Source organism: Limulus polyphemus, unplaced genomic scaffold, assembly GCF_000517525.1.
Source record: "Limulus polyphemus unplaced genomic scaffold, Limulus_polyphemus-2.1.2 Scaffold3779, whole genome shotgun sequence".
NCBI classification, from domain to species: domain Eukaryota; kingdom Metazoa; phylum Arthropoda; class Merostomata; order Xiphosura; family Limulidae; genus Limulus; species Limulus polyphemus.
Genome location: NW_013669389.1, coordinates 36,530 through 56,522, shown reverse-complemented (window position 1 = coordinate 56,522; position 19,993 = coordinate 36,530). Strand labels below are relative to the sequence as shown.

The 19,993-nt window shown below is 33.6% G+C and overlaps 1 pseudogene; it reads left to right on the top strand.

Annotated features, from left to right (window-relative positions):
- The first annotated feature begins 1,941 nt into the window (after positions 1-1,941).
- Positions 1,942-19,993, top strand: part of LOC106470027 — a 21,932-nt pseudogene continuing 3,880 nt past the window's right edge.

Sequence of the window (19,993 nt, the reverse complement as noted above, 5' to 3'; positions counted from 1 at the left end):
CCCAATTGAAATTATTTTTAAAAACGAGCTTTATGATGTATAGATAAAAGTAGCGATTTGAGGGAAAACCGTGCTTCACAGATTTGTTTTGTACTATGGATAGTCAGTACTTGGTATCTAAAGTTTTGCCCCAATTGAAATTATATTTAAAAACGAGCTCTATGAGGTATAGATAAAAGTAGCGATTTGAGGGAAAACCGTGCTTCACAGATTTGTTTTGTACTATGAGTAGTCAGTACTTGGTGTCTAAAGTTTTGCCCAATTGAAATTATATTTAAAAACGAGCTGTATGATCCATGCCTACAGCGTTTTGTAAAGTAGTTGTTCATAGAATCTTGACTATGAGCACGATGTGAATATTTTATTTAACACGTTAAATGAAAGAACGCTCGCTTTCGGGAATTAAAAGAATACGAGTCGCAAATATTTTTAAGTTTTTTGGGTAAAGCCCACCAGATAAACAGTAGACTGAAACCGGTTTTTGTTATTGTCCTCTACTTTGCGTGAGATACACACTATTTCCGGACCGTGATTGGAATACAACCAGCGATATAAAGCGTGTGAAGACTAAACAACATGGCCTATACAATGTAAATCTATATCGGCCTATTGCCTGGTAAAAACTATAATGATTGCTAAGGGTATTCGGTAAAACAGTTATCATATCCATAAGAGTTTTGTACTTGTCAGAAAAGTGGAAATAGCTGGAAATCTTTAGAGTTAACCCCTTTTTTATTTCTGAAAGCTAAATCTCAAACAGTCACAAAAAAACGAGACTTTTCTTGAACTTTCAGACATACTAAGTCACCTTCATTTAACCATCACCTCCTGCTCTCACGCGAAGTGAGTCTTTTCTTCGACCCATTCACAATTAGAACCAAAATAGACTTTTTTACCATGATTTTTCACTACAGAATCTCCCTTTCGTGATTCCGACTGACACCCCATTAATATTTGGGGAACCCATTTACGGAAAAATGACCCTTAGATAGCCAGATTGGAGACAAATTTTAATGGTCTTTTTTTTTTTCTTTTAACTGAAAAATAATAAACAGAGTGATTAATTAATAATTCCTAAATTTCTTGTTAGTTATTTATTTCGATGATATCATTATTCAGCTATGTATCACATTTTTCCTGTTTCATAAATATGAATGTAGTCAGAGTTTAGTCATACTATTAAATATGTAAAGTGAACCATACAAATTGCATTATGTACTTTTCAAATTTAAAACCAGGTCCCAAGATGCACTGGATAACAATAAAAAAGCAATTTTATTTTTCCGAAAGAGCTCCTGACGACCCCCTCCTGCTCTCCTCTTCCTCCCTTCAGTCGTTCTTGGTGCATGGTCTGCCTCCTTCAAGTGTAAAATTCATCCGTTTAATTTTCCTGAACCTTGGCATCTCTGTGGTTCTAAATTCTGGAAACGATTGTATTATATATATATGTTTCATATGAGTCCGGCTGAATTGAACTGTGACCTTAGCTGTGAGCACATTTTCAATTGGACTGTCATATTACTGAAAGTATTCCCAAAAAATACTCTCAAGTTTTTGCCTAACATTTTAATCTTACTCTCTAATATTTTATGAAATATAAACTATATTACAGCGAAATCTTATAATGCATTTAGCTACGTTCAATATGCACACACACACACACATATATATACATATTCACTGCTATTTACCAATCACAGACTGTGACCTAAATTTATCCAATAGGCAGTTAAGAATTTTTCGTTTTGAAACCAATGGCGTTACGCTTTTCTTGTTGTCACCTCTTTTTCTGGTATGAACGCTGTTACGTGTTAGTTCAACATTTTGTTCAAACGATTTTGCTATGGACTTATGAACTACAGCTAAAAGTTGGCGAACAAAGGCAAATATTTTAAAATAACCTGTCATAGATTAGCATGTCGAAGGAGAGCATCTATTGAAATGCGTATTTTATCCGCTTTATTCAAGTTTCGTTTTCACTTAGACCTGAAAAAATTGAGCAATTATTCGCTATGGGAAACCCCAGTGGTTATTATCTTAATACCAGAAAGAATACAGATAAGCAAACGTTGCCAGGGTGTATATGTAAGTCAGTTCCATAATTGAATACACTACATTCATAAAAAAGTGTCTACAAATCTATTATTATTCTTAACCTTGTCTAACGCAAACTGGAGTTTATTATCAGATATTTCTGTGAACTTAAATAAAATCACGACCTTCCTCTCCAGAATGTAAATTTATTAGCTCAATATCGATAGCTCCTGACGAAGCTGTAACAGCGGATTTTTGAGCTAATGAAGTTACATTCTGGATATATAGGTCGTGATTTTATTTACGTTTATAGAAGTTTCTACAAATCTAGTTTACACAGCTTTTCATTTCTCTTGATTGTTGTATTTACTTGGGTTTCCATAGCAACGTTTACTTTAGTTGTTAAGTAAGTGTACTGTGCTACAATATTTCAAACAGTAAGAAAAAGAACTTTTGAATGCTCAGAAGCGAGTTTTGGCGGATTGGATCAACCAAACTCTGAGTAAGTTTAACTTTTTGTTTTCATTCTATTCTTGACACTGTTCATGATCACGTAGACTCTTGTCATGACTAATGGTAATGCTTTGAAATATTTATTAGTAGTTAAGATCATAAGTTTGTACCCAACTTTGAAATTTATTACTAAAATTAAAGTTTCATTTAACAACCCACATAGTTGGACAGGTTACATTTCAGTGAATGTCTTTGACATTATAATGGTCAGAGAGGTTAGTTCTGTACGTCAGATTTACAATAAGTAAAACAAGTCTCTTAAAAACCTTACTTTGGTCCCTGAAAGGTGATTTGTTTACAAGTTAGAAATGTTTACAAAATATTAACATCGGAATGTACAGTATAGAAACTTAATGCACTACGATATTGTTTTTCTCTCTCCCGCTTTATTATATTTTTTTATGTTTGTCAACAGCTATTTTTATAGATTAATCTAACTATATATTAGTATTATGTTTTATCACTGGATTTCAAGTTATTTAAGTGTTTGATATGCTTTCCTTAACCCATAAAATAAGAATATAAATATTCAGTCAATTGTATCTTTCAGCTGTACTTAGTTTGAACACCATTATCGCTTCTGTCAAATTCGTTCAAAAACACCGTTTTAAATTTAATCTGTTCGAATATCCAAAAATTACGTTTATGCTATATAGGTTATAACATCCATTCACTTTCACAAAGGATCAATGTCTCGTACATACTGAAACATCTTGTTTATCACGTACACACACTAAAGAAAACCCACTGTAAAGATCTGTTGAAATATCATTTCTGTAAACTTTCTGTACAGCCGTGAATTTCATGTAAAGCAGAGTCAACAGAGATAAATTTCACGTGATCTTTGCTTGATATTTTAGTCTCTATACTATAAGAAAATAAATGTTTAATTTGAACAAAATATATTGATTTAAGATATTTACTTATTAACTTTGTGTCGAATTGAAAGACATCTGGTGTCAAAAAGATTAGTAATATCGACTATTAAAATGCTAGTTTCACCCTCTCAGACTGTGAATTTAAAATTGGATGTCTGAAACTGCAGAGATATATATCACATACATTTTGGAAATAAATAAACGACAACATTTCCTAATGCTGCAGGCCTAACGCTTGTGTTCGTATTTTTCTTTCATATTTCATTTTTAGTTGTTTCTAAAACTGCACTGGAACAACAACTGTGACATTACATCACTTCGGTAGTGACACACGAAAAATTTAAATCTAACACTCGTTCCACTGATACAACAATAAAACAATCGTTTAAAAGATATGAGTGTTTATGCCTACAATAACTATTTGCAGTTGAAAAACAAGCTCTTGTACTTTCCATAGATCACACGTACAGCTGTTCTAATCAAAACGCATGCGCTTTTTTATTTTACAGGTAACGAAGACGTTACTCCAGAAAATTTTATGCACGTCTTGGACAATGGGGTGATACTCTGCCGACTAGTCAGAGTAATACAGTATAAAGCCGAGCAGCACTGTAAGAATGGATTGACTTCAGGGGTAAGCTTGTTTGTACACAACTTTTAAGTTATTTTTTGTTTCGAAATGTAAAGGTGATAACACGATAACATTACTCACAACACGCAATCCGAAGTTGTTATAGTAAAAGTTGTGATTTTCACGTATAGTTTTTTTAAAAACCGTCTTAAAGCGGAAGTAGCATTCTCTGTCAAAAATTGTGAGTTATATGCAACATTTTAAATCCTTAGATAAATAAATGTTTAACTTATATTTCAAGCATATATCTATTCCTCAATATCAAAATATACATATATATTTTAAGTTTTATGTAATTAGCTGTTGTTTTTTTTCAAAAGGGAAAAAATATCTTATAAGAACACTACAACATAAAATAATGTCGCTTCATTATACAATAACAAAAGGCATTGCCTCAGAATTAACTAAAAACCAATAATACATTCAGTAAAATAGAATGGAACTTTCGTTTCTTTATTCACTAAAAATCCTTTCAATACTACACGTAGATTTATATCTAGCACATTACACATCAGTGAATTTCATTATTTTCTACACGTTCTCTTCCCAATTTCCTTAACACAATAATACATGTATTACAATTTAAGATATAATTTATTTCATTATCACAATATAAATGCAAAGCTGCTATTTATACATACAGAAATGTCTACTTATCCAAAGTTTCACTTATATTATCGAAAGGTCACTTTTACACAAAGTTATTTTTAATCATGCAAAATGGGCTCTTAGTTGTTATAAGAAATGTTTTGATTAAACAAACCAAGTCGCGTCCTACGGCAAGATCCTATTGTATAAAGCTAGTAATTAAACCAAGTCGCGTCCTACGGCAATATTCTATTGTATTAAGCTAGTAATTAAAGTAGGTCGTGTTCTAAGGCCATAACCTATTGTATAAAGCTAGTAATTAAAGTAGGTCGTGTTCTAAGGCCATAACCTATTGTATAAAGATAGTAACTAAAGCAGGTCGTGTTCTAAGGACATAACCTATTATATAAAGTTAGTAATTAAACCAAATCGTTTCCTACGGCAAGATCCTATTATATAAAGCTAGTAATTAAAGCAAGTCGTATCCTACAGCAATATTCTATTGTATAAAACTATAATTAAACCAAGTCGTGTCCTACGGCAATATCATGTTGTATAATACTAGTAATTAAACCATATCGTGTTTTACAACAATATCCTATTGTATAAAGCTAGTAATTGAAGTAGGTCGTGTTCTAAGGCCATAACCTATTGTATAAAGCTAGTAATTAAACAATATCGTGTCCTACAACAATATTCCATTGTATAAAACTAGTTATTAAACCAAGTCGTGTCCTACGGCAATATCATGTTGTATAATACTAGTAATTAAACCATATCGTGTTCTACAACAATATCCTATTGTATAAAGCTAGTAATTAAACCAAGTCGTGTTTCACGACAATATTCTATTGTATAAAGCTAGTAAATATTTACTATAAGATTGTAGCAGTCGAATATCTGCCGTTATCATGGTTAGTAATGAATTAGAAAAAAAGAGCATACATTTTTGAAAGTGCAGCACCTTAATGGAGTACTTATTTTTCAACTTTGCACTTCGTTAAATATTTGTAGGTGTACTGTCATAAATGAACAGCTGTATGTAATATTTTAAATTTTTACACCTTTCTAGTGCAATGCACAGCTACACTCATGTTCTTGTTTGTTTGTTACGGATTTCGCGCAAAGCTACACGAGGGCTATCTGCGCTAGCCGTTCCTCATTTAGCAGTGTAAGACTAGAGGGAAGGCAGTTAGTCATTATCACCCACCGCCAACTCTTGGGCTACTCTTTTACCAACGAATAGTGGGATTGACCGTCACATTATAACGCCCCCACGGCTGAAAGGGCGAGCATGTTTGGTGTGACGGGGATTCGAACTCGCGACCCACAGAATCCGAGTCGAGCGCCCTAACCACCTGGCCATGCTCATGTTCTTATGAAAAGGTTGCTCTTTTAGTGCAGCAGCTTTTTAAGTTTCATATAATAACTGAAAGTAAAATGTTTATTGTTTGAGCCGAATAGTGGGTTTTTACCGCTACTTCTATAACGCCTCCATAGCTAAAAAAGCAGAATGTGTACAGCAGCATTACGTTTCGAGCCTTTGTCCATTCGACCGTAGCCCGAAAAGCTAACTGTTAGGCCAATAGACGAAAGAAGAAAGCACATGACACAAATATGCCTGAAACAGAAAAAAATAATAATGGGAGTTACTGTCTATTAAAGGAACGTCGTATTCGTTCAACCATAAACTTAACTGCATTGTAGTCAAACAGGTTTTAGTGATATCTATTACGCCCAAATACAATGTTTCTTATCTGGCCTCTTCATACATTTTTCGTAATACATATTTCCCACAGTTTATTTCCTATACAAACTAGTCTCGAAACGCATAGAAGCAAGTCGATTTCTAGCAGTAAAAAGCCATTAAATAAAGCCCGTGTGGCAATATCTTGAAAACAAAATTGCATTGACTCGCGATTAGGTCAATGAGACTCTTTAACTTAAATTATTTGAGTCTTACTACACACACATTCAAAGAGAATCAAATTGCGGAAGAAACTACAATTATCTCATTCCCAAGCGGACGTTAACAATAGGAGTAAAGAGTTCATTTAATATGAGAATACCTTGATAGGAATTATAGTAAGTCCCATTGAACTTGTTTATTTTACATATTTATCTAACATTTAGTTAATATTTTGACCACCAGCTTCCGCTAAAGATAGAAACAACGACAGAAAATGTTGGCTCTCATCAGGACACCTGGGATCCATATGGACACCAACAACTTTCTCGGTTGTGTATCTTTTACATAATCATTACAAATTTATATCAATTGATGTAATTGCCAAGCAGAAACCCTGGATCAAAATGACACTATTGCTTTCGAAACAGGTAGAGGGAGTAGGTAGCTATAATGTAATATTTATCTGCTGCCGACTCAGGCCCCATACTATCATTGACCATCACTATACATACAGATCGCCCTATAGCGTTCGAAACAAATTTCTAAACGTATATTTCACTATACAGGCTGTTATATAGGATAATCCATCAAAGTAGTACATTATCATATTGTCTGTTTACTTATAACATCATTGTGGTAAGTATGTATGCACATCTCAGTCCTCAACAAGTGTTCTCTGTGATGACTGCATATAATGCCCTATTTTATAAAAACCTCGTTTCATAATTGTTGTAAATAACCTGCTTATTGGATTTTCAATCCATAGCCTACTATAAGGATACATTTTTGTTGGGGTCTGGTAGGATCCAAGGTGATCCACAACGTACACTCTAAGTTTTCTTTGAGTTGAATTTTACAGTATTGTGTTAATTTCATCATATATTGGTGAATAGTGACTTAAATATAGGAGTATAAAAAAACTTCGGCATTCTTTGATACATTGTTTGTATAAGGAATGGTTTAATGCTACTTATTTGTATACTGAGGAACAATGCAATTTTGTAACTTCTTAATTTGTCAATATATTTCCACTAGAATACTTATATTTCACGTTGTTCCCATTGCATGCTAACCCTAATTAAAGTTGTAATGCAACTGGTTTTTTTAATTTGAATCCAGAGCCTTACTGTAATGGCAATTATGTCCTGGGGTCTGGTTGGACCCCCGGGTATTCCACAACGTAACGTTTCAAAGGTCTGCTGCTGATGGTATTGGTTTCATTCCTAATTTGTTCATTGAGGCTGCCACCCCCCCCCCCCCAGCAGTGCCTCAGAGGTAAGTTTGTAGGCTTATAACGCTATAAACCGGGTTTCGTTACCCGTGGTAGACACAGCACAGATAGCCCATTGTGTTGCTTTTTGCTCAACGGTAAAAAACAAACACTGATGCTTTTTTATTTTATAAAAACAAGAGCTAACATTTTAACGTTATCAATTTTACGAGGTGTTAGCAAGATCCTCCAGAAACGGATATAACAGAATTTAGCGTGCTCTTGCGTCTAACTATTGTTTCTCTAACAATGTGAATATTATAGAAAAAAACGAATATATTATCATTGGTTCATGTATTAAAAATATATTCATGTAATTATATTTCATTGGGTTCAACAGACGCTAGCACTGGCAACGAGATCTTGTAGAGAACATATTTATATACATATTACTAGTCTTAAAAGTCTTAAACTTCTCACAGACATAGCCACGTTATACACCCATACAACATGCTAGTAAAGAGATCAGAGTTTTGATCAATCAACAATAACAGTTGTAACATAATTCAGATTATTAGCTAAAACACAATTAGTTATCATTTAAAACAAATTTAAATTACAGCTTGATGTTCATCAAACAGAAACGAGTTATTGCTCATGCGTCAACAGTAATTTTTTTTCACATTCTTGAAATAGCATTTGTAGAAAGAATGCCATTTTATTTAACAATGAAAAACACACACACACACACACACATATAAATGAATTAAAGAAGCTTTAACATGAAGATGTGTATAATTAATTAAAGCGGCAATAGGTATAACTGGTTTGGCTGAAATCTTCGAAGTTTCCACATATATATCTAATCCATTCATTTTTATATTTTATGTGTACAATACTTTACACCAGGAGGTATATGTCAGGTATGAAGAAAATGCAGGAAAAGGGGGATACGTACTTCCTATGCGACACCTGTTCATCAACCAGGTCTGAGAACCCAAGGTGCTGACATAGCCGTCCCTAATTTTGAGATGTTGACCCGAGGGAGAACAACTTGTTAGCAGCACACATTGCCTAAACAGTTACCATTAACCAAATAGCCGAACCGACTGTCACTTTTATAACGATCTCATAGCTGAAGGCGAAGAGATCGTTCAACAGTACCTCGTAAGCTCGAGCCTTGGGCTTTGCGATATACATCCCAGCATAGTAACCATTAGATTACAATCGACCCGAGGCAATGGTAGTCTTGAATCTGTTCATTAGACTACAATCGACCCGAGGCAATGGTAATCTTGAATCTGTTCATTAGACTACAGTCGACCCGGGGCAAGGGTAATCTTGAATCTGTTTATTAATTTACACGCTTTTAACACTTGTAGGCAAAGCGACCATACTTAGGAGACACAGTATATACTTCGTAGCTGAATGGCACAAACACACACTGTATCAACGATAAATTAGTACATCGTTGTGTCTGTAATTGCCGAAAAGAGAGAGTTTGGGGTATTACACTTGGATAAGTCTCGCACAAACTTCATCAAATTACAGCGAAGGGTTTACCCAATGGAAACTGATAGAATACGGTAATATACCTCTGAATTAGTTCAGTGAAACGTTATAGTATTTATAGGAACACGGCACACTATGGATATTTCTATATAACAAATATATGGATTTAAAGAAACTTAACACAAATAGCTGGAGTCTGGGCCATCAACGTGTAAGCATTGCTGGTAAGTTAGTGAACTCGGAAAACAAAAACTAGAGCTATTTATTGCTATTGAGAGAATGATAACATAAAAAATTGCCTTTCGAAACACATATCAGCAGAAAATAATGGCAAATAATTCAAGGATTGGCAATGAACTACACAAGGTCTTCATAAAGGTAAAATATGCAACTGAGATCGCGTTAGAAAATGGTTTAGGTTGTACGAAAAACATGTAATGTCATAGTTAGAACAAGTATTAATCCTTCAATACCTAGTTCAGACTATTGCTATAGTCAAAAATATTCAGGTATTTTTCAAAATTTTCGTGCAGGAGTTCATGTAGTTACTACATTCTCGTGAAGGCTGTAATCCTGTTTCTAAGGTGAAGGTTATATACACTAACATCTAAATGCTTATATCAACTTGGTTTTGTGTCTGTGTTCACTATGTAATTCATTTCAAGGGGTGATACAACTACTTATACAAATTGGCATAAGTTAAGGATTTTCTCCATTATAAGCATCACTTGATGGTGTTCATGTATGCAGTTATGGTTCTAGTATTCAGCAGTTTAACTTTTTTTCTCTGAATTTTGTGCACAAAATGAAAATTCTCTTTATCCTTGTCCTATGCAGACGTTACTTTGAATTCCTCTTAATTTTGTCCTTCATTCCAGCAGCCAAAGGTCAGCCAATTTAATTATATTCATTTAACATTTGTGAATAAAGTTTTGTTTTACTCTATCACTTCTGTTTTTGCTTCTTTTGCTATCTGTATACGCTTTATTCTCAGTATAACATTTCTTGAACTTGCGTTCTTACGGATCCTTTTAAACTTATCTTATGGCTATCAGTGCACCTGAATTCGACAGGTATAGCTAAACAAACAAGAAACCCACCATAAAAACACGACAAGTATGTGTTCGACATATGGTTGTCATTAAAAATATTAGCAATTACGTCTATTAAAATGCTAGAAATCAAGTGTAATATTTGTTTGATTATGATATCGGTTTAACTACTTGTTATAAGTTTTATATGAAAATACTGGTTTAGAAAAGGAAAGGACTATTTAAATATTTTTCCTAAACTTCGAGCTCTAAGCTTTTCAGTCTATTATAGATAACTACATTGTCTGAGCTGTGTAAGAATTACAGCGGTGACTACAGCTTTTTTTTTATAATAAAGGCTAAATCTATAGAAAAAAAGCAACGTTAATGGCGCTGGTGGCACTATGGTAGTTCAGGTCGTGCTAATTAAGTTCACTATACATTAATCGCAACAGAAAAATATAATTTATATAAAAAAAGCCAAGTAAGATAAAAACTATAAAAAATGTGGCTGTACATAGTATGACAAAAACTTGGAAGCTTAAAATTTTATTTTTAAGATTATTGTAGATTCTAGAAATATATGTTTCGAACTGGTTGTATCTTTTTGAATTTCGCACAAAGCTATTCGAAGGCTATCTGCACTAGTCGTCTCTAATTTTAACGTGACAGACTAGAGGAAAGGTCACTAGTTAACATTACCCACCGCCAACTCTTAGGCTACAATGGAAAAGTGGGATTGATCGTAACATTATAACGTCCCCCATAGCTGAAAGGGCGAGCACTTTCGGTTACGGGTTTTGAACTCGGGACCCGTAGATTGCGAATCGAGAGCTCTAACCACCAGAAGGTGCCAGGCCTTTCTCGAACTGTTCACGGTATTTAGTTTTCTTCCAATTTATTCTACTTGGTGCTTATTTGAAAAATTCTTAAATCTATAGAAATTATACTATCTTTTGAGTCTCCATTTTCTTCAATTATATAGGCCTATCGTCTTTCTCTTTGTTCTCTGTCCCCGCTTAATGTAACAAGTTTTCTCAGTATTTAAAACCAGGTTGGATGTTAATAGTGCGAAAATACTATTATATCGTGTCATATAGTTGCTTTTTTATCATATGCTGACAATGAGGATTTTTTATCCTATGCCAACCATGAGCACCGTCTTTCATTCCCAAACTTTGAATAGATATGTTCTTCAAGGTCTCGAAGTTTTTAGGTCGAACTACTTACAGAATAACCCTCCCATTATCTTAAATAGCTTTGATTCCTAACTTTGATAAGCGTGCTGAATACGCATTAACTTCCGCCTAAATCTGTTCGAACATTTCTTGTAAAACGCACGAACTCTTCACTGAAAATAATAAAAATTACGCCAATTACAAGATTGCCCCATAATATAGACGGTAAAAAAAATGGGGACGGAAGTATATCATGCATAACGTAAACTTTAACCATTCAAAAGTTGTTGTAGCTTAGTCTGGTGGTTTTGGATATTCGCGCAAAGCTGTACAAGTTGTCCCTAATTTTGAACTAGACTAGAGGGGAAAGACCATCAACACCATCCACCGTCAACTCTTGGGCAACTCTAATCGAATAGTTGGTTGTGGTTTGTTTTCAATTTCGCCCAAAGCTACACGAGTGCTGTCTGCACTAGCCGTCCCTAATTTAGCAGTGCTACTCTTTTATCAATGAATAGGGGAATTGACCATCACATTATAACGCCCCCACGACTGGAAGGGCGAGCATGTTGGGTGGGGCGGGGATTCGAACCCGTGACCCTCAGATTGCGAGTCGAGCACTCTAACCATATTTTACGGCAACGAGACGCGGATCATGGACCTGCGAATTCACAGTCCACAACGCTGATCACCGGTCAACCCCTAACCTACAATGAATGGTGGAATTTTTATGTGCCCGAAATGTTTACTTTCATAAATTCGTATAATTCCTCCTATGCACACTAGTTTTGTAAGAAGCAACACAGTGATATAACTTATACCATTTTTAGAAGTACTTTTATTTATTTTGACGTGCAGGTGGTGATTGAAATACTGTATACACAAAAGTGGGGCTTAGTTAGGGCACTCCTCGTGGTTAGGGCACTCGACTCACAATCTGCGGGTCGCAGGATCGAAACCCGTCACCAAACATACTCGTCTTTTTCAGCCATGAGGGAGTTATAATGTTCGTTGGTAAAGAATAACCCAAAAGTTGACGGAGAGCGATGTTGACTAGCTGCCTTCTCTCTAGTCTATCACTTCAAAATTATAGATGACTGGCACAGATAGCGTTCAGTTACCTTTGCTTGAAATTTAACAAAACAAACATAAACATGGAAGTAAACTGAGTTTTACAACAGCACCTGCATACCAGTGTGCCCCCCAGTGGCACGGCGGTATATCTGCGGACTTACAACGCTAGAAACCGGGTTTCGATACCTGTGGTGGGCAGAGCACAGATAGCCCATTGTGCAGCTTTGTGCTTAACATCAAACAAACAAAGCATACCAGTCAGTGAGCCAATGCATGTAACATGTAGAAAAGTCTATATAAAATACATAAATAAATTAATATAATTTCCCTCGCGTGTACAATACCTTTTAAACTTAAGTGTTTACAAAAAATCATAATATAAAAGAGTTAAAACTAGCCAACAAAGTCCACAACGATTAGTTACGAATGATACATACACAATAACACGTTCATTCATCCACTGAAGAAGTTTGTATTATATGGAACTTATTGGCGCAATGTTAAGATTGATAACCTTGTTTATTATTCAGTGTCTGTAAAGCTAGAAAATGTCTTCAGTATCACTTGTATATGTAGATATATATACAGTATATGTCATATTTCCCCAAGACCACTGTTTGTTTTGAATTTCGCGCAAAGCTACGCGAGGGCTATCTGCGCTAGCCGTCCCTAATTTAGCAGTGAAAGACTAGAGGGAAGGCAGCTTATCATCCCCACCCACTGCCAACTCTTGGGCTACTCTTTTACCAGTGAATAGTAAAGAAAAATGGCAAAATTAATCAACTGTGTTCATTTAATTTTTTTATTCAGAAGTCTTCTTTGTTTCTTTGTATGATCGAAAAACGATAATTCAAAATAAGAAAAAATCGCGAAAACTAAAAAAAATTAGGGAGGTGGCTGTAAAAAAAGGAAGCGGGCGGGGACGCTAAACATGTATTTTTTTTTTTTTTTACTTGGCCTTGTTGTGCTCTTTGGAATCTAAAAATGTTTTAATAAAAACGTATATACCATACTGTAGTACATCTACATCAATGCTGCGTTTTGAGCAATATTATATTACATTTTCAAGACAGAAGGAAACTTGATAACTTATGTTTATGGAAGCCATGTTTTAGTTTCTGCTTAAATTCCGAATTTTTTATACAGATTGGTTTTTTATAAATTAATAAAAAATATCAATGAATATCTATCAAGTAACGAGCGCTTCAGAAACTACTAAATTCATCAGTAAGGCCGTACTTGAAGTAAAAACTAGTTTACTTAATAATTTTATAGCTGCTTATGGGGTTTGACACTGCGTATTTGTGTCTTATAGCCCAATATATAACTGTTGAGCTAAACATATCATAAGCGTTGTATAGTTTATTTATTTCTTAACCTACATGTTAACCTTCTTAACCTTTAGGTTTCAGTTACAAACATCGTTTTCAAATTCAACAGATATTTGCTCACTAGTACTACAGAAAAACTTGCTTGTACAATTTCACGCTAATGGATCGAGTATATGTAATAACTAACATGATCCGAATATTTTACTGCATTACTGCCACACTACCAACTGAAAAACCGATCCAATACTTCACTGATTTATAGCATAGCCTTGTTTCTAGACACTTCGCAAATTCTCTCGATCACTAATATTCACAAATATTATAGGACTACTTTTATAAAGCTAGTTAATCTTAAGGTCAAGCACCCTCTAGCTAAAATCTGAATTAAAACATCGAAATCAGATTTTTGTCCAAGTTATAAGTTTGAATATTCAAAAACATACGAATTTTTCAATTTATATCAAAACCACTGCCGAGGAAAAAGTTAAATTATGTTATCTTTCGTTAGTTAAATAAATTCTAATGAATACTTGCATTTTAAGCTCAAACGGTTACGAATTACATTCAGTATACGAGATCACTATAAAAACATTACAAGTATTTGAGTATACAGCACAAGGATTACGTTTCTGTCTTCAAGAAAGAGTAGCCCCCCCCCCTCCAGTGACACAGCAATATGTCTGCGGACTTATAACGCTAGAAACTACGTTTCGATACCCATAGTGTGCAGAGCACAGATAGCCCATTATGTAGCTTTGTGCTTAACTACAAACAAATAAACCCACAAGTAAAAGTAATAAAAAGATATTAAGTTTTCAAACACCCTCAATCATTTGAAGGAAAATCTCAAAACCTGAAGCCAACGAATGAGAGGTTAAGAATTATATTCAATATATGATAACAATATATAAACTTTGCAAGCATCTGAATATATAGGACCATCGTTACGTTTTTTGTCTTCAAATGAAAATAATGAGAAAGTGCTGTGTTTTCAAAACCTCAGTCATGCGAAGGAAAACCTGAAACTTTAATATCAAAGCATGATAAGATAGTTTAAATAAACTTTGCGAATTCACAAGAAAAACTGATGGCAAAGTTTTCAACTGACATATAAATCTTGCATTAGTATAAGTTCAAATACTGTACGAATATTTTAAAACTTTTTGAAATGTATTAAACAATATCATTCAAGCAAATAAATATATACTTTGTTTTGTTTGATGAAAAAATTGTATAATAAGGGCGTCACAGATGAGTTAGTACAAAATGAACTCAAAATCAGTGTTTAATAAAACTGACTAATCTATATAAACTGATTAAACTGTCAGAAATTGTTTTTAAAATTAATACGTTTAGTTCGTGATCAAAAATGAAATATTAATGCTACTTGTATCACAGAAGTATCCTGAATTTGTGTGCACACTTAGGTCTAGCGGAAAACACATAATTAACAAATCTTCTAATTAATTTTCTCTTTGATTGTCGAAGATAATACTTTATAACTGTTTAGTTTAATTTGCAATTACGCCACAAGACGGCGCTAGAAACATGATATAAGATTGCAATAAATTAAATGCTTGAAACTAATTGTTTCGTGTGGAATAAATAACAGAGTAGCCGGTAATACAAATTATTATTTATTAAGATGCAAAAATCTCCACTAGTTGATACTAGATAGTACTACTAAATGTCAAGATACAAAATATAATACGAATATTTATATATGTGTTTGTGTGTACAAAGAGTATTTGTATTTATGGAAAAGTTATTAAGGATATCGCTGCCGTCCCGAATTTTGAACAATAGGGACACTAACCAAAGGGAAGGCAGCCAGTCAGCACAACCCACCACCCACTATCTACTCTAAGAGATTGACTATCACTCTTATAACGCGTCCACAACTTCAAGTGAGTGTAATATTTTGTGATATCGCACGGATTCAAACCAGGCTCATCAGCTCCGAAATCCAAAGCTCTACCATAGGGTCATACAGCGCCCTACAGAGAGAGAGAAAAAGAGAAACTTGGCACAATTTAACTTAGGCTGAAGCATGAACTTCCATAAAAAAAAAGTATAATCCATCCTATAACGTACTTGAGCTTTCTAATCTATCGGAATTTAAAAAAGTTTCAATAAGAATGTTACGTATCAACAATACATTTTCTTCTATAACAGGAAGTTTTAGGAGATTTATTGAATACATATATAACTCTTAACCATTCAAATCAAATGAGAATAAAAACATTTTCTTGAACATTAAAAAATTAAAGTCTGTAGTGGCATACACAATTTTCCCTTTTTATTAAAGATATTTTCAAAACATTAGAAAAACGTCAAACCAAATTCATTTTTCTATGATTCTTGTTATGACAACGTTCAAATGTTAGTAGAAATCAGGTGTTGTAGTGCGAAATTTTATAGCGCCACAGACCTTTCAAAATAAGTCAGACGTGTGAAGTCACCATCAGTTAGATATTACATATAAATCACTAACATTAAAAACGTTTTGAAAATGCATATCGTATCAATTTACTATATCTCTAACTACAACTTTGAACAGCTTCTGTCCTGCCAACACGAATAACTAAAACAAGCAACCTTTTTATATATATTACATTTAAATGTATACGTTTTATACATACAATATATTTGTAAATGTATTTTATTAAATGTTTTAATACCATATTCATGTATATTAATAATCGCATAACATGTGACAAAAAAAAAAACATTTCAGTATTTTAACGCTTAGACACTTGCTTTTGAACAAAAGCAGGTGCACGGTGCCTGATCCAGCTCCTGAGGGAGAGTGACAGTGAACACGAGTGACCTCAAACAGTCAAGTGTTATCTAATATTCTAAGAGTATGATTAAGAAAGACACTTAATTTCGTCTATAAACTGAAAAACTTGTTTTCTTTCTTTTTTTCTTTTTTTTGAAGTATCGGAACTCGGCTCCAAATCCAGGTACTGAAGTGGCGCTCCGACAGCACTAAATCCTTGGCGGAAATCCAAGAATAAATTAATGTGTCTATGATCTAGGTATAACAATGTTCAAATATTGGGGAAATCCAAGTTTTAATTTATAAATATTTTTTAGGTGATTCCTTCGACGAAATTCAAATGTTGGGAAAATGCCAAGTCTGAATCGTTTTTTGCAAGAGACAACACTGAAAATTTTCTAAAATGGTGCCGTAGTTTTGGAGTAAATGAAGCAGTGATATTTGAATCAAATGGGCTTGGTAAGCTATACTAATTACAAATTTCCCGTAAAGATTTTCTATATAACTTTTCCGTTTATTGCAGAATTAATGTATATAAAATTTCGCAAATAATGTCATAAATGTTTACAAAGTCCTGCAATTTCCAAACGACAGGGGAGTGTTGTCAGATTGCAGGTAAATATTTATATATATATGTTGTAGCAGTCAAAACGTATTTCGTACATACAGCGAAATATTTGGAATTTACTGTCAACTGGTGCTGCTGAAATTAACTTTGGAAGCATATAGATAATCTTTTATAAAATTCCAATAAAGTAGTCGAAACTGTTGAATTTCTGTACTTATCGAAAGTATTTTTTAGTTTCTTGTTAAGCTCAAAACTGCCCATAGAACTGTCTGCACTGTACCCACCGCAAAAACTGAACTCCGAATTAAACTTTATAAGACCTCAAGATTACTGCTGAGCCACCGATATACAGGGGATTAGTTAATTATTGTTATACGAAAGATCGTTTTAAAGGTCAGAGCTCAAACCATTGCACAAAATATTCTGTTAAATCGTTACACTCATTTAACACTCAAATTATCGGTTTGATTATTTTCCGTTCACTACCGGTGTGATTCACATATTGTATTATATTGGGTAATTGTATAATTTTTTTGCCTGTTACCAAGCTCGGTGTAAAAAATCTGGTACTAAACAATTCGATAAAATCGCCAATTTTCTATATAAAATACATAGGAAACCCCAGGAAATATCAGTGGGATGAATTCCATATTACCGGTATTTTCGTTTACATCTTATCTTAGTGGCTCAGAGGTAAGCTTGACGAATAATAACACTATAACTTGGGGTTCGATCTTTTGAGATAACACAACACAGATAGTCAATTGTGCAGCTTTGCGCTAAAACAAACAATTGTTTTAATTATCCATATGTTACTAGCGATCCTGTAATCATCAAAGTCATGGACCCATAAGTTATCATCATGGTGCGTAAATATCAATAAAATGTTTTTTTAAACCTATTGGGATCTAGACCTCATCGGTAACTCTAAAATTCAAGGGTAAATCATATTTCAAATAGTTTTAAAGTTTGCCAAATAATTTCTTACGGTTTTGTAGTTATAAACTCAAAGCACATATGTTTAGCTAGTAATATCAGGGATTACTTCTTTAGGTTTCTGAGAACGAGATTAGAAGATAAATACAACTGCTTGTTATAAAGCTGGCAAAAGAAAAAATAAGGTATATAGGGCCTTATCTACACAGAAATAATAATCATTGTACTATAAACCAAACTTTTTATCCATATCTTGAAGCTTTGTAATTAGAAATTTCACTTACAGTGTGTATTCTTTTGAAAATCATCGAAGTCCATTGACTGACTTCCTATGTTATGTATATTATACATTCAAAGATAATAAATTTTACAGAAACTAATTGGAGTCCCTAATTTATCATTATTATTATTGTTATTATTTTGTAGAGTATCTAATATAATTCTAGGCAAGTTGAAAACTGAGGTTTACAACTATAGCGAATAACTGATTTCATGTCGTTATTATTTTCCTAATAACTGATGATTTTTCTTTGAAGATATGAAAATACCCTGGCAATTAGTATAGCAAGTAAAAATCCTCTCAAAATGCAGGTGGCGCTAAAATATTTCAAAGTTGTGTTGTTAAGCAGTAGCATTGTAGCTAAGATGAAACTTGTGTAATTTTTCTATAATTCCTTTTGACGCATTAAGTTCGCCATACACACCCAAGGAATGTGGTTTTGTGTCTTTTGGAGCTTGGAAGGCTTGCTTCTCGGTTCGGTATTCCACCGCCAGCTTTAGTGAGACTAGAAAAGAACAGTGAAGACCAAGACTATGGAACGACCTCAGAAAGTGAATCTGTATCTTCCATTCCTCTTCAGCGAATGGACGCCACTATGTCTATCACTAATACCATTACTCCAGGGCCAACACCAGAGCACAAGAGACCACGTCCTCCAGTTCAGAAACGAAGTTTTATACCCATAAAAAATCACATCAAACTTTCAGATTTGGATAAACGGGTATTTCGTTGTTTTTGAATAAACAGTATTTATTTTAATATAGTTGAAAATATATATATCATTTTAAAAGAAATACTTTCAAAAAACAACAGTTAATAAGATATAATTTATATAATATCTATGATTTTGACAATTAGTAAAGTTGAACTGGAACTATATTTCAATCAGTGAAAACTTTAGTACTGATATTTATTAGTTATTTAAAAAATATGAGTTTGGAATATCGATATTCAAAAATGATAACTCCAAATATGCTGGAAGTTTTAAGGGAAGATTTTTGTTATAAATTAAACGCAAATCTTAAACATTAAGGAAGTGTGTTTAATGTTCCGATGTATTTACTTAAGCTATATTTAAGCTAAAATGTATATATATATATATATGTTCACCCACGCTATAAAGCACAAAAAGTAATTCTATAACACAATTTAATGTGTTTATATCATAAGCAGGTATTACAGATTGCTGCCAAGGTTTTACCAGACAAGGATCAACTCAAGAAGATTTCAGACGGCCTGTATACTATTCGAGGAAAGAACGTATTTGTAAAAGTAAGTAAACTTACAGAATTCGCGAATTCTACAGTACACCAACTTAATTTAGTTCACACCGAAGCAGCTGTTGATGATATAAATAGCATGTTGACCAGTACTGTCATATTCTACCCGGCCGAGTGAATACTAGTTTAGATATAGTTTCACTCATAATTTTTTGTAATCATTAAACCAATAATAACTTGTGATACGCCGATGTAATATCATCATATTTAACATACTTAGATCGGAAATATTTTATAATTTTGTTCATCATCACTCTT